This window comes from Phalaenopsis equestris, unplaced genomic scaffold (genome assembly GCF_001263595.1).
Source record: "Phalaenopsis equestris unplaced genomic scaffold, ASM126359v1 Scaffold232992, whole genome shotgun sequence".
Taxonomy (NCBI): domain Eukaryota; kingdom Viridiplantae; phylum Streptophyta; class Magnoliopsida; order Asparagales; family Orchidaceae; genus Phalaenopsis; species Phalaenopsis equestris.
The window spans coordinates 23,718-34,707 of record NW_018250948.1 but is presented as its reverse complement, the minus strand read 5'-3'; the positions used below and the strand labels follow the sequence as shown (position 1 = coordinate 34,707).

The 10,990-nt window shown below is 36.2% G+C and overlaps 1 pseudogene; it reads left to right on the top strand.

The window, feature by feature from the left end:
• Window positions 1–8,955: 8,955 nt before the first annotated feature.
• Window positions 8,956–10,990, top strand: part of LOC110038511 — a 4,125-nt pseudogene continuing 2,090 nt past the window's right edge.

Genomic DNA, 10,990 nt, shown 5'->3' with positions numbered 1-10,990 from the left:
TAAAGTTTGATTAATTTTGAAGACTGACTAGGCAAGGAAGATACAAGCTCTCACTCTAGAGTTCCGTCGATTCCCATCACTTGGGAGCTAACATCTTGTATCAGAACCTAAAATAATAAAACAAGTTAGGAGCTTTATTGACCTCAATTTTGGTTGATGTTTAGTTTTCCCTCTTTGGTTGCCTAAGGTCTATCGAGAGGACTTTCCTCTTGACGATTCTCATAAAACTAGAGAAGGAACCCTCACCATTAGAAATTCTAAACTCATTCTTGCTTAACTTGAAGTGTCACATATTGGTCCTAAACTCTAGCACTTAGTTGGTGGGGTCAGTATGGAGGATCTCAAGATGTGCCCCCATAAGACTGTTTAACCTTAGTGTTGACCTTGGGTGTTGCTCAGAATCTAGTTCACTGACTAGACTTAATATCGCCCACAATCTTAAGCCTAAACTTGTTGACTTTGATCCCTTGATCTTTTTGGAGACTCATGCAGATGGTCCCCTAGACACACTAGCCCTAGGCTAGAGTTTATCTATGACCAGTACATAGAGGACCAAGATGGGGATCTCATTGGTCCATAGGTCATGAAGGGTGGTTGACACCCCAACTCTACCAGAATATCCGACTTAGCCTTTTTACCCCCAAACCTACCCAAATTACCTAAACACCACTAAACACCACTAAATTTAAACACCACTAAATTCAAAATTTGGCCAAAAATCCCAATTTCACCCAAAATAACTAAATTTATTCAAAAATCATTTCAAACCATTTGAAAATACCCAAATTGCCCAAAACCACCAAAAAATCCAAAATTACCAAAAATACCCCTAAATTTGCCAAAATTACTAAAATACCATTGGCACACCAAAATTTCCCAAAACCTCTGAAACCACTTCAAATATCCCCAACACCAATTTGAACCCTTCAATTGAACTCAATGTAGTCAATTTGACCATTTTGACTAAAAACCCCAAATTATCTTTAAAGGTCAGTTTTCCACAAATTCATCTCAAATGTCCATCAATTTGGCCCCAATTCCCATCAATTTCAATCTTAAACTCAATTTCATCTTTCATTTTATCAACCCAAGCCAAATTCAAGCCTAATTAGCCCATGCTTTGAGCTCAATTTTGATCCAAATCAAAACCCCCAATTTTGGCCCTATGATCTAATCTCACCTAATTGAACCCCTTAGCCTACTCAATTTGCCCCAATATGAATCCTAAACTCTTCATAGCACTCCTACACACCAAAGTAAACCTTAAATTGGCATTTTTAAAGCCTCAATATGACTCAATTTTGACCCAAGTCCAAAAATCCCCTAATTTTCCCAAAATTGGTTGTCTCCAAATTCCGCCAAATTGAATTCCCTAACCCCATAATTGACACCCAATTTATGTTAAAATCTCTTCATGACACTCCTATGGTTTATATTCAACCATCAATTTGGACTTAGCCCAACCTAGACCCAAGTCTAGTTCAACATGCCTAAATTGACCAGAATCTCAAAATCCTTGAAATTGTGCTTCCAATTGAACTCAAAAGCACGTCAATCCTTCACCAAAAATCTTCATGACAATCATCTACAAAATTTTGATCAATCAATTGAGCTCAAAGTTATTGCTAGCCTAACCCAAACCCAACTTTTAGCCATGTTTAACCAAATTGAACCCCTCACCCAAAATTGACTTAGCCATGACTAAGCCACAAAATTGATGACACCACAGAAAGCGCACCTTATTGACTAGGCTAAACCACCTTAAACTAGCTTGGTGAGCTATGGAGCAATCTGTCCCTAAATTAAGGGATCTTATCCCCTTTTTGGGCCTTAACCATAAATCTCTTCCATTGTCACTTACCATTGGGAGTAAATTATAATTAAGCCTCCCCCTGGCTCACTTGAGCCCCTGAGCACATTCTCTACCCTGGCTAGCCTCCTTGGGGCCAGAAAACCCCAAAAGCGAGGGCCACAACCTCTAAATGAAAGCCAATTTTAACCATAAGGGCCACCTCATCCCAATGGCTCTTTAGAGCTCCTCAGCCCTTCACCTCAACTCCACATTGTAGCCAATTGGAAGCCATGACAACCACCCTAGGCTATTTTACTTAAACCCCTCCTCCATGGCTTTCAAAAGGGCAATGAAATTTTCTTTGGAAGAACTCTGTTGATATGAACTCTGTTGATATGTCTGTTGATATGTTCCCAGAGCTCCTCCAAGACTCCCTAACCCCATTGCAACCATCATTTAGCCATCTCCCCATCACTTGAGCTCAATTTTTGAACTCAAAATTAGGGCAAATTTTGGCCATCCTAAAGGCTCCGCTAAATCCCAAATTGATTTGCTTTTAAGCTTCACAAGAGCAAGAGAGGAAGATCTCCATCCAAATCCCCCTTTATTGAGCCCTCTAACCTATCCTCATACAAAGAGCACTCCACCCTTTGATCGAACTCATTCTTGGAGCTTTCACTAGAGAAAACAAACACATTTAGTAGGTTTGCCAAACTCCAGTAAAGGTTCCACAAGCACCCAATTGAGGCCTCATCTCTTGGACAAAGGTATAGCTCACTAACCCTAATTTTTGGCTCAATTTGGTCTTTTGTGAAGAAAACTTGCAATTCATAGCAATGTAACCGTATATATATACTCATCTTAAGCAGATGAAGGTGTGGGAAAAAACCTAAAGTGATTTGGTTGAGTATAGGCTGAGATCTTGGGGTTTAAAGTTGGACGGTTCAAAGGTTTTGGCTATCGAGGACGATGATAGAGAGCCATCTAATTGAGCGTGAATCCATGGATGGACGAGATCGAGTTAGACGGAGCCTTTGTGCGTGAATAGTGGGACACGTGACAACCAAATCAGATGGTGATGCCGAACCACGAAGCAACGCATGGCATTTTGGGGAGGAAGAGGATGACGCGGTGCGTGACTGGGATGAATAGAAAATTAGGATTTTTATTAATTAAATAAATAACATATCTTAATATGGACCAAAAATAAAAATTACTTTTTAAATATATTACATTTAATTAATTAAATACCCTCAATGATATTTTAATTCTTCATGGCTTAAAGTATTTCACAATGACTCGAAATTTTTAGGGTTTGTTCCTCATCACACGAGATATTCTCTGATTTTTCCAAAGTCAGAGGACCTCTCTATGTCTCTAACCCTAATTTTTAAAATAAGATGACCATTTTGGCTATTTTAATTATATAGATCAAAATATCACTTGGAAAATTATGAGAATAATTTTAGTAGGTTTTCCATGGTTAGAGAAGTCTAGAACAAAATATCATGATGCTTTGAATTATCCTGTAAATTTCTATATTTTATTACATATGAATATCTTGTGTTAATTTTTATAAATTATATACTTATCAAAATTCAAAAAAAAATCAATTTCATATTGTTCATAAAGATCATCTTTATTCACTGTAAAAATTTAGAAATTATTTGATTAAGTTCAAGTATTCAAATGGCATTTCTAACGAAACCTTGTATTGTTATATAAAAATAATTATATTAATATAAAAATAATTATATTAAATTAAAATAAGCTTATAAATATTATGAAAATTGTTTCTCTAAGTTTTTTGTGATAAGGAGCAATTAAAAAAAATAAAATCCATTTTTGTGAAAATATTTCATTTTTAAAATATATTTTGAATTAAAAATAATTAAAAAAATCAATTTTTTAAAAAAACAAAAATTGTTCAAAATGAGTGGAAATGTCCACTGATCACTTAGAATTCATTATGATACTTTTCCTAAATTTTCTAAATTAAAAATATATTTTAAAAGCTTGAAATGAATTTTTCTAAATTAAAACATTATTTTATATTTGATTTAATCATTGAAATTGATTAAAATTAAAAAATAATAATTAAAAATTTAATTCAAAAAACCATGAAATTTGCCTAAGTATTTCTCTGACATTAGGGGACCTCTAAAAATTTTTCCATAAATAAAAACTTTATTTTGGATAATTAAATAAATTATCCTTTGAAGATCATATCTTCTAAGTTTAAATAATTATCTAAATTAAATTAAAATTTTGAGAGGTCCACATGTTCTCCTCAAACAGTATAATTACCTCATAGATATGACACTCTAAATCCTCAAATCATTTGAGTTGTGTCTAGTGAGTTATGAGGTGAAGTGCCCCTAAGGAAAAGTGGTAATTTTACACTTTGGTGCCTTAATCAAAATTTAGGATTAACCAAAGGAAAATTGAGTAATTTTGATCTTAATAAATTTGTTTGGATGATTGAAATACAATGGGATTAATATGTAGAAACCCACTCACCACCTTTGCACTACGTCAACAAGATTATAAATTACCTAATCTTCATAACTTGGAAATTATCTAAGCTTAGGTGATTCTTAAGTGATGGGTTTAAGTCAAAAAGATGGTAATTCACTTTTCCTATAGCCTAAAGTTGAGGAAGATTTGACTATTTGGTAAGAATACCTGTCATTTAAATCAAAATTTTGATATTCACCATTTCACTTATCATGATTGTTAAGGGTTTGATATTGACATAGGCTCAATTTATAAACTCAATTGATCAGATTTAGAAGATAACATGATTGGTGATTAACATCTTTAAACACTACAAACCTGACCTTATTTGTAGGCACCATAATCTTAAGAAACCTAAACTTGCTTTAGGGGCACCCACTCACATAACTTTTAAATGAAACATCAATTGACTAATAGAGTATCATATCCTTAAGATAATTAAATTGCTATGTTTCTCTAAGTAACGCGGTAGCCACACTCTAATCTCGGATGGTCAATGGAATAATTTGATAAGTTCAAAAATGTACTCAAAATAATTCAAGAGATCTTCAAAATAGTTCAGGGTCATACCCTGAGAACTTTGAAATCTTTTGGATGTTTTGAAGGACAAATTGAACCTGTCATATTTTATTTTAAAATTATCCACTAGGATCTTTCGAGACTCAATAAAATCATAACTTGGGGTTTCGTAGCTAAACTTTCATCTACTCCTACAATATAAGTTCATTGTAAAAATTATATACATGCCTTGCAAGTAAAAACCTTTCAAGTGGTGGAACAACAAGACTCGTGAGGTGCAGTTTTATACTTTATAGTACCATCTTTTCTTGTACTTTCCACACTGTATTTTTATATTTATAAAACTTGCATGTTAAGCAACGATGTCACCTTGCGTGAAAATCAAAAATGTTAGGGTAGCCGTAGAACCAAAACCAAAACCAAAATTATAATCAACCAAGATAAAATTTACCACCATAACATTCAAAATATAAGACAACTCAAAATTTAATCACAAACATCACAAAACCGCAATTGCAACAAAATTAATACGTCTCTATCGGATGATCGAGAATCTCTCGGAGGAGGTAACCTACGGTTGCTAATAAGACTTACCTTGGTCTAAATGAATGTATGGAACTCATTAAGTTGAGTTTAGTAAATTCATTTGGATTAAGTGAATCCGATAGAAAATAGTGGTGCCAGAACGAGGGAATCGTAGGATCCTAATTGGTGTCGCTCTAATCAACTTTAACATGCCCCATAATTTTTAAGGAACTATAACCATAGGGACATTTGATTTGACATTATAACCTGACACAATAGAAAACTTAAACTTGCTACGACGAGGAGCTTGGAGATAACATTGTGGGCAGCACGACCATCTTCAACATCAAGAGAATCTACAACAGCACACCTTTTCTTAGAATTAAACAACAAGCCATAAGATTTTGAGGTTGTTTGCTTATGCAACATAAATCCTCAACTTATCTTTCGGGATTTATTGTAGACCTGCTGTACAATATAAGACCTAACTCTTCTTAGGATTCTGAGGTTGTCGTTCATCACAACCAAAATCCCACATCTTCTAGGCAAATTGTATGACCGTTTTACACAAATGTAAGTCCTAATTAATAAAATTGGTAGGATGAAACGTATAAATAATTTCTCCTCTAAACTAAAGCCAAATAATAAGATAGATTGAGAAGTCACCGAGGTTTTCCTCTGGATCTATGTCATCCCTTAGTTCTTCCTCCTTTGTACTCTACAATAAATATTCTAAATTTGAACCATTCCCCTTTTACACCTCTTTCTTTTCTTTTACACCTCTTTGTCCGATCTCGTTGAAAAGTTCTATCCTTTTGACCTCCTTGCAGATAATATCTTCTGATTTTTATCGAGAGTTTTCTTAGGTAACTTTGATATGTAATTAAGTGTAGGGGCTTGCCCTTATAGGAAGCTTTTTCGAACCCAGCTTAATATAAACCCTCTTTAATTCTTCATATTAAATAAGGGAACTTGTAGGCAAATAAAAATGGTTTTGCAGGCTAAATGAATATCATATACTTCTTAGTTTATTTGATCGAGCCTCACTCTTACGTCTTGTGTTTAAGTCTTGTGTTTATCTTTCGGGATAGATATAGGGTTTGAGGTATAGTGCTCTTTCATTTAAACTATGAAAAATATGGGGTCTTTTTGAGTTCATATTTTTTTAAACTTATATATTTGTAAATTAAAAATTTCCTTCCAATGAAGGCAACGAGATTCCGATTCCGGTGACAGAAAACATCGAATGAGCAACTCCTCCAACCAAAAATAGTGTTGACCAGCTCCTGGGGACTCCGCTGGGGACTAGTTTTTCTCTCCATTTAAATTAGAAAATATTATATTCATATATCGGTAATGTGTTCATGTCCCTCATGGACCTAATTACCCTTCTTTCATTGACATGCTTTACCCATTCCTTTCTTGGGGGAGTGCGGACAACTCATTTGGACTTCATGATTGTCTGTTCAATCACCTTTGAATAGAGAGGTTCAGGAGGCCATTAAAGACTTTTTAATCTTTGTGTGGGGTCGGACGCCCAATAGGTGTGTTGGTGGACTAGTTCCAGCTGGGCATTGTGTTTTGTTTAGTTGGTTCTCCCTTTTGTGTTTAATTTACTATTTTGCAAATTAAATCAGATTGTGTCGTGCTGCGCATGCTCTTTAATTTTTCTTATATTAATTAAAGCTATCTACTTTCAAATTATTTTTACTAAATTTTAATATCTCCAAAAATTAAATAAGGACTTACCCGATCTACAAATCAGCCTCTGCACCTTTGTTAATTTGTAGTGTTTGCACTAAGATTATGAGGTATTAGCCAAATAACTAACCCCAGAGCTTTTTTTTTTTAAATAAGGACTTACCCGATCTACAAATCAGCCTCTGCTAATTTTTAGTGCTCGCACAAAGATTACGAGGTATTAGCCAAATAACTAACCCCAGAGCTTTTTTTTTAAGTTGCTGCAATGGGGTTCCCAACACTCAACTTTTTCCGGCAACCTGTCAACGTGCTCGCACTAAGATTATGAGGTATTAGCCAAATAACTAACCCAGAGCTTTTTTTTAAAGTTGCTGCAATGGGGTTCCCAACACTCAACTTTTTCCTGCAACCTGTCAACGAGCCGCGATGCCCGCAATGTTGCTTCCACCATCAAGTTTGAAGTTAGATTTGAAGATCTCAAGGTCGTTCTCGAAGAAACCCTGTTCGTCACAATGAAATTCGCTGCTCCAGATGTTCAAGAACCATCTGCTGGGTTTAACCTGAAATTTGCTTAGGATTTACCTTCTTATAAGAAGATTAAGATGACTGCCATCATGACACATACCAAGTCTGTTGTTCCCATTTCTTTTAAATGAAAAGAAGTTATGATCATCAAAGACCCGACTGAATGATTAGTTATCCCACCGTCAGTGCTTGAAATCGGATCAAGTTCGAGGACTGCACCTTTAACCCGAACCCAAAGGAGAAATCAGAGCCTGAAGATTTAGAGGGCTACTAAAGCCTGGATTCTTAAGGAAGTACTTGTTGATGAAGTTCCTCACCAATAGGAGTCTAGATTACTGGAGACCTATCCACTTTTGTAAGGAGTAGGTTCCATCCATTAATGAATACTAACGGGTATGAGAGTATCTAGAAAATTACAGCTACCTTATTGTCACCTCATGGACATGGTCGGGTGGAGAAGAAGCCTACTCCTATCAGCAGAGTCAGTATGGTTTTCCAGAGACTAACTGCCAAAAAAGGTTGTTTAGTTGGCGAGCTACTCAAACGAGTGGGTCGTGTAGTATCCTCTCACATGAAGAAATAAATAGAAAGAAATTTTAAGGGACGTCAGATCTGCCATGTAATCTCAAAAGTTAACTGAAGCATTACCAGTTCGCTCTCCTGTCTAGTTCTGCTTGGGAAGCAGAGTTGATACCACCATTGCTAGTATAGATTCTATTGCCACTAGACCCACGGGACGTCGACCAGTTAAGTCGCATCTTGGTCCGAGAATTCCACCAGCCACCAGCCGTAAGGATGTTCCAAAAATTTTGAAAGAAAAGATAAAGAAATTACCCAGTACAGTATCTGGTCAGCACCATGGGGAGCATACTTCTCATTAACATGTCGATGTTATTATCCAGAGTCTCTATCTCAAGACAACACTGTCAAAGAAAAGGTATACCCAAGGTTGTCGTGCTGATACAGACTAGCAAGCCCACAGACCAGACCATATAATGAAGCAAGGGTCCGATGTGTCTGACATTCTTGTAAAAATTGCTGGCAAGATGGACAAACAAGTGGAGGATATCCAATCAAGTCCTCCAGATCTCAAAATTCTACAAGAATCAATAATTGAGGAAAAGGTTGAAAAGCTCAAGGTTAAGATTTTTTAGTTAGCTCGAGAACATGGAGTTACCATTGATGATGGTGAAGAATTTGACTTCAAATATTACCTCAAGAAAGATTTCATGGATGTTCATGTCATCGAGACCAGAGCCACTGCATCTGCCTATGACGCTCAACCCCTTGTCGTAGAGAACGCCGTAGATGAGCTACGTAGGGCTATCTTCTTAAAGGATGAGTAAATCAGCCAAATGGAGAAAAGAATGGAAGAGATGGCCACTGTCATGGCTGCCATGGCCGCAGTTCAGGGACAGTCTCAACCCCCACAATTAGCCTCGCCAGAAGTCAATGAACTGGAGATTATTCATATCACAGATGAAAGAAAAAAAGTCACCTTAGCAAATAGAGATGAACAACAAAAGAAGGATTCTCCATCAAGTGCAATACCAGAAAAGGAATTTAAGCAAATGGAAATGGTCGAGCAAGTTTGGGAGGCCTTAGCCCAATCTAAGGGTGGTGCATTGGTTTTAAAGGGTAGACTTTACGCGGAGGAGTTCGATGTTTTACCCTACATTAAATGTTTTGTGTCACAATAATTTAATATATTTGATGGGACTAGAAATCCCAGATAGCACATAACACATTTTTGAGCCAGTTGTGGTAATACTAAAGGTAATGAAGCTCTACTCTTCCCATAGTTTGTCAGCAGCCTGCCAGGAATCACTTTTGATTGGTGCGTCAAATTACCCAACAGATTAGTTAAGATATTCACTGAATTAGAGCAATTATTCATGAAAAGATTTGTCAGAGTACAACATCATATGTCTATTGGAGATCTTATAGTAGAGAAGCAGAAGCCCAACGAGACTTTAGTGGAGTATATCATGAGATGGAGAAACCCTAACATGAAGTGTGAACCTTAGCTACAAGAACATCATGCAATTGAGATCTTACTCAAGAGAATCCATAGGCCAGTAGCTTTCATGCTCAAGGGACTTACAATTAAATCCTTCGAGAAGCTACTCAGCAGAGCCAATAATCTTGAAGAAGAAGTCAAACATGTGGATTCACATAAGAAGTCTGGGAAGTCCAAGATGACCAGAATATTTGAAAAGAAGTCTGAAATAGTGAAGAAGAAGTCAAACATGTGGATTCACATAAGAAGTTTGGAAAGTCCAAGATGACTAGAATATTTGAAAAGAAGTCTGAAATAGTTGCAATGTTTGATAAAGGAAAACAACCAATAAAGATACATGCAGAAAATTTCCATCAGTCATCATCACAGCATGCTCGACAACAGACACAACAGTATGGCCAGTCTAGCCAACGATCGCCTTAGGGAGGATCACACCGGGCAGAGAATAAGATAATATCTTTAGTAGAATGACAAAATGTAGTGTATTCCTTAAAAGGCAAAGAGAAATCCAAGATGTTCAGAAGTCTGATGAAGAAGCCTGAGTTCAGATTACCAAATCCAAAGAAACCCGAGTAGGTTGACAAGAAGGATCAACTAAATTAATGCCCTATCACAGATTGCTCAAACACAATATAGAGGAATGTTTTACCTTCAATGATTGGCTCGAGAAGAATCTTAAAGAAGGGAATATAATGATCCCGAAACAATATTTAAAAGAACCTGAAAATGGTTCCATAAATATGATTTCGGTTGAGCCAATCTCTCCAACTGACTCGTATACTAGAAAAGATGGACGGAGTATGACTTGGAACAAGCTCAAGCAAATACTAAACAAAATCTAGTCCACTTCAAAGAAATCTTCCGTTCAAAGTCTTCAGCTTGCCAAGCTAGAGATGAAAATTTTTCCAGAAAATTCATCATCGTCAAAAGAAGAAGAAGATGATGAATACCACCATAAAGACCGATAGCACAGGGGGTAGGATAGAGGGTTGCCTCTGCTATATTGGTTGTCTCAGATTTGGGGAAGAAAAGCCTTGAACCCTTGACCTTGTATGACTATCTTTTTCTCCCTTTGGTCTTATGAATATAATTATTATAATTTTGGCTACATTTTAGTTGTTACCAGTGATAACGTGATAGATTTTGACCAATCTAACTTCGATCTTGATTCTCAAAATGATCCTCAAATCTTAATTGAGTCCAATGAACTCGTTAATAAGATCGAAGAAGGCATCAACAACACCGCTTACAATAGCGCTGGGAGTGAAGAACCAACCCTCGAGTACCATGGTGCACCGCTTGCTATCAACTTAGATCTTTTTGACAAAGAAAAAACACTGGGAGATTCAATAATGATATCGGAGGAAGAATAAATAAAAGAAGTGAACTTA